This window comes from Pithys albifrons, chromosome 1 (genome assembly GCF_047495875.1).
Source record: "Pithys albifrons albifrons isolate INPA30051 chromosome 1, PitAlb_v1, whole genome shotgun sequence".
Taxonomy (NCBI): domain Eukaryota; kingdom Metazoa; phylum Chordata; class Aves; order Passeriformes; family Thamnophilidae; genus Pithys; species Pithys albifrons.
In genome coordinates this window covers 95630677-95636676 of record NC_092458.1, presented here as the reverse complement: position 1 = coordinate 95636676, position 6000 = coordinate 95630677, and positions in this window count along the sequence as shown.

The window sequence follows — 6000 nt, the reverse complement described above, 5'->3', positions numbered from 1 at the left end:
AAAAAGAAAAAAGAAAAAAAAGAGAGAAGCAATTTTCTAAAACATCAATGGCAACTCATTAAAAGGTACTGACTTTGCAGTATCTGCTTACAGATAACTGTTATAAGAAGTTGAAGGAGTGTAACTAGGAAAACATTTTTCTTCAAATTGTATTTCTGAGGTTTTCATACATTTTTTAACATTTAGGGAGGTTTGTTGGCTAGACTAAGTTATCCCTAAGGTGTTTTTCTTTTACATTGTACAATACCCTCACTTTTATTCTTAAGCATGGATTCAGTCTATGCTATTATGCGGAGTCTTATCATTCTCCATTCCTTCACCTCGACCATCTCACAAATAAAATAAATATTCCTGTCTCCTGTTGTGTGGAGAGAGAGGCTGCTCCCTGCTTTACAGAGAACATCTGATGATATTAACAGGTCTCTGCACCGCAGTGTTTCCCCCAGCCATTCTCATGGAAGACAAAAACATAAGAAAACCCAATAGGATTATATGTGTCATCCACTGCCCTTCTAGCTAGGGCAGACTAACATGAGAAACCAAACCAAAGTCCTTGGGGCTCTCTGGTTGTGTTCTGACGAGCTCAGGGTTTAGCAGTTACTTGCTCTGTCTAGTCCAGTGGTGAGTCCAAAGAGATTCTTTGTTACAACTATACCTGATAACATGGTAGAAATTTCTGTGAGTTGACACTCTGTGTCAGAGCCCATGTAGTAGCACTTTTCTTTATCAGCTGAAACTTCATCTCAGTTCTGCTTTAAGTATCTGCTCACTCTGGAGATGCTCCACAACACACTACAGATGTGCAGGTTAAGGAGAACAAATTTAGCATTCTAGTTGGCCATGAAATCAATCAGAATGAAAAGGAAGAAGAAGGAATGTTCTGCTTACCTTTTCATGCTATTATTGCTTGGCAACAATCTCCCATTCTCTGTTCCAAGGCAAAAAAACAAGTGTTTTCCATGTCCATGTGACATTATGACACATAGCCCTTCCTATAATGCCTGCCTCCTTGATCTTACAGGGATGAATTTCCAGTATCTCCTCATGCTCCTTCAGCCACTGAACCTAAATCATATGAATGAAGAGCTGGTGTACAGTTCAGGCATTTTAGCACAGATTAAAAGCACACTGAAACAAACAGGTCATCTGTCCCATGGCCTACAGAACATATTCATCTACACAGGGTGGAAGCTGGAGACCAGGCAAAACATTCCAACAAAGGTCTATGTTTTGGAACCTGAAGGTTACCATTAGAGACCACCCCTTTAATCTGAGTACAAGGAGATATTGTTCTGACGGTTTTGAGGCATCATCTTCCCCAGTTGCCTCTAAAGTTAAGGGAGATTGGGTGCTTAGTAAATAATTTGAAAAATCAGGCCAGTGACTCACAAGACTGCTTAAATATCATCTACAAGCAATTAGCTGAACTTTTTAATGAATACAGAAGTGCTGCCTTCTAAGAATTTAAAGAACTTTCTTTACTTCTTTCTATAGCTTCACGTCACAGAATCTCAGGCAGTGTCAAGTTGTTGGAAGGTACCACAGTGGGTCATCTGGTCCAACTTCCCTGCTCAAGCAGGGCTATCCCAGAACATGTCAGAGATCAGATTTATATCTCACTGATTGAATGGTAAAATCAACCAGTGTGTGTGTATGCGTGCGTGCGTGTGTGCATGCGTGCGTGCGTGCGTGTGTGTGAGGAGAGGGTCAGGCCTCCAGTGTCAGTGTCCTTATGGCATAGAAAGCTACATGGGGCATCTGTCAGTCAATGAGGCCCACCTGGTAGCCCACACCACACCCCCTGGAGCCTCTGATCAGAAGTGGCACCCCTCCCTTTGGCTGGGGGAACACTGATTGGTCAGTGAGCCAAATGTCCTGCCTGGAGGGAGTGGCCACAATAGTCAAAGTCTATAAATGGACGCACACGAGGTCTCCATCTTGCCTCAGTCTGCCCTCCTGCAATTTGCCAACCTTTGATTTCTTAGTGGTAGCTACATTTTTCTCTTTTTATTCTTTCTGCTCTTAATCTCTCTTCCTTTACTCTTTTCTTCCTCTATTGGGTAACTTAAATGCCTATTTTCTGTATTTCACTGAAGTTGTATGGGACTTGTGTTTGCTGGCTGCAACAAATGTTCCGTACTCTACAGCAGTACCTGCTAGCTTGAAACCTTTGAGGGCTGTAGAATACTGCTTGAAGAGAAGCAGGGAAGTCCTTTTGCTCCTAGTAGCCTATTGTAATGCCTTCATGTAGTTGTATGTTGCTCCTCTAAACCTTTTTGCCAAAACCCCTATTTTCTCACCAAACTAAAAGAAATCTCTTAAGAGAAAAATGTGTAGCTTTTTCCCTGGACGTGAAGTTGAGGTATCAAAGAATCAAAGGTTTTGCAAGAGTCGATGTGGGATGAAACCTCTTGAAGTCTGAAATCAAAGTGTACATCCAGTAAAGCCTGGAGCTTCTGGACCAGGTTGTAACAGCACATGGCACAGGATTGTGCCCAGCTAGTTCTGGAATATCTCCAGTGAGAAAAGACTCTACAGCCTCTCTGTGCAATCTGTTCCAGTGCTTGGTCACCTGCACAGTGAAGTTCTTCCTTATATTCAGGTGGAACTTTCAGTGCTTTCAGTTCCTGCCTATTATTGCCTGGCACCATTGAGCAGACCTGGCTCCATCCCCAACACCCTCCCTTGAGTGATTTACACCCACTAGTGAGGCTGCTCACAGGGGAGCACACCAGGCCAGGGCCCGCATCCCTGCGGCTCCTGCAGAGCAGCGCTGCTCACAGCTGAACAGCCTCTGACCCAGCCTGCCATGTCCTGCGCCGCGACACACTGGTCACCCTGCAGAGCCCCGCGCTGTGCCCGCACCCTCCGAGGACAGCGGCGGGACCGCTGTCTGCACTGGGGTGGCACCACATGGAACGTGGCCTCCATGGCACCATGTCACTGTGTCCTGAGCTCCAGGAACATAGCTCTGAGAACACAAGCAGAGGCAAAAATTCAGTCTGAAATAGAAGAGCCAAAATCTCCTGGAGCTACTTCCAGCAGTTTTGTTTTAAACCTGCAGTACAGCAGCCACTTTGAAACAACACTAACGGTGATGCTGCATCCCCCTTGCCCTCAGGTGTAATGCCTTACCCGAAAAACCATGGTCAGGCCTGAGCTCTGGGAGAGGGATGCTAGGCAGCACTTGGACCCCCGGCTTTGTTGTGGAACATGCACAGGAAGACCAGAAGCTCACAAGTGTGCAACTGAGAAAACAAAACAAGCCCAAGCAAAGCACCTCCTGTCCTGCACACAGGCATGTCAGTAAGTCACATCTAGGTATTAATGAAGATACAAAACTTGTATCTGGCAGATGATGGATAATAGATTGTCAAAAGTTTGAATGAAGTATCTAAGTAACCATAAATCTGTATTCATTGAGTGAGATCTGTCAAAGAGCCTGTGCTTGCCTCAGCCAAAAGGGATATTATGAAGTCTGAAATTACAGCCTTTAAATGCATCCCTTCAGATGACAGTGCAGAGCACTGTGTGGGCCGCACTGCCCTGTAACATCCTCAGTGCCACACAAGTATTCTCTGAGATGTACAATTTATTTATTACCTATACTTTCATGCAAGCAGAGGTGAGCCAAACCCTGAGGATCCCTGACTAGGAGGTCACTAAAGCAAAAGTGATTTTTTTCTTTTATTGTCACTTGCTAGTATTTGATAATTGCTGTCAATGACTCCAGCTCCACCAGTAGCCTTCCTGCCTTTCCCTCAAGCCAGGGGATTCCCACCTTGAAAGCAGTTTACTCCAGGGCAAATTCTGGGAGCACAGGCCTTAACATGAAGACTTTCTTGGTACAGACACATAAGGTTTTTTCGTGAAACCTGTGCTGTACACTTCAACACCTCAAGCTGCTTCTTAAATTTATCTCTTTTTTACAAAGAATAGAGGTTTTTAATATAAAAGGAAAAACACCTATTTAAATTTTCTGCTGTCTTTTTAAGTGCTCAATCAATGCTCCTGAAAACAAACAAAAAACAAACAAACAAAAAAACCCCAAACAAAACCACAAAACAAACAAACAAAAATCCCCACCTTATTCTTTCTTGCCCCCATCAGGGAATTTATTCCACATACAAAGGGCAGTTGCTTGGTCTTTGTCCATGGAAAAAGCAAATAATGGTACCAGATTATAAGACAAGACAATCTCATCATATTGCAGCACAACATAGAACACTAAAAAAGCAAAACATGATATTACTCTGCAGCACAAAGTCATTTTCTCAGAACTCATCTGAGTGATGTGAAATGGCTTTGTTCAATACTGTAATCATTGACAGACATGATATAAAGTACCAAGATAGATACTATGAGCTGCAGGACTCTGATTTCTCCCACCATTTGTGGGACGAACCAGTCACAATAGGAAAGAGTTATTGAGCTGTCATCAGAAGCCACAGGACAGAAGTTTCACATCTTTTAACAGGTAAGGTCAAGAATTTTAGTTCTTTATGTACAGATATATAAATTCCTGATAAATGCCATTTTTTTAAATGTTGATCTTTATAATCATTATATGTCTTCTCTCTATTGCTAAATATGAAGTGTGACAACTCCAAAAGAAGTATTTTTCCCAACACTATTCCCAGAAACTGTCTCATACAGCCACTGCTATCAGTTTCTGAGCTTACATGAATATTGTTGACAACACAGCATTAAGTGTACTGACCTGAATGATTTCCATGGTCTCCTCAGTAAATTTACTAAGGTTACCATATGAACAGAAGCAGCTCATCAGTCCCTTATGCTGTCTTGACTGACTTGGAAACATGCTAGTTCAGAAACAAAATAGCGAGTCCTGATCATATGTGTGCAACTAACATAATATCTGCTAATTTACTAGTGCTACTCCTTAATCCCTACACAGTAAAATAAATTCCAAAGCATGGTTGTCTGGAGCTATACTTCACCTAGTTGATGTGTCCATATAGGCAAGCTGCTGCAATATATCCTTAAGACAACTCCACTCTGGATTCAGGAAAACTATCCAGGCTTGACATATTTTCAGTTTTCACCTGCAAAACTTCTTTTTATTCAAGGTTGTTCATCTTAATTCTGCCTCCTTCCTGCTTTTCTATTATTATCTGACCCACAATGTTAAACACTGGGATATGCTGTGAGAAAGATGCTCTACAAGATACACAGCTGTTGTTCCAGCATAGCAGGAGATGGGCACTCTGCAATCCAAAAAGCCAGTGGCTGTCCTCACAGTGCTCCAGGTGGAAGCTACAAACTAAGCTTGGCATGGATTTGTGTTTTAGTTATATTTTGGTAGTCATCTTCTAGTAGCTGCCCAACACCAGATGTCTTACCCAATCCTCAAAGCAGATGAAGGTTACACAAGTACCACAATGCAACTGCAATTTTCTATCTCAGATTTTCTCCCAGTACTTGCTCAAGACAGATGCTACAATATCAATAAATAATCCTTCAGTTAAGGACTATACAGGCTTGTCCTGACTGAGGCACTAAGAACAAAACCAGATGCCAGATACCATTGTGGAGGAGATGCACAAGTCACAGCTAACTCGTATTCCTAGTCTTCCTGTTTGGATATCAAACAATCCTGAACACCATCACATTCAAACAGTTTACTCTACCTCAAAATCACAGACCATCAGGATTAAAAGGCACCCCTTCAAGGTCATCCAGCCCAACTGTCAGTCCATCACCATCACAGTTGCCACTACCATATGCCCAAATGCCACATTCAGGTACTTCTTGAACACATCCAGAGACAGTGACCTCACCACCTCCCTGGACAACTTTTTCCAATGCCTTTCAGTGAAAAGATCTTTTTCTAATATCTAGTATGTAGTCTGGTGCAACTTAAAGCCATTTCCTCTGGTCATTTCACTGGAGGCATGGCAGAAGAGACTGAACCTCACCTTGCTAAAAACTTGTTTCAGGTGGTTGTAGAGTGTTACAATTCCCCTGAGACTCCTCTTC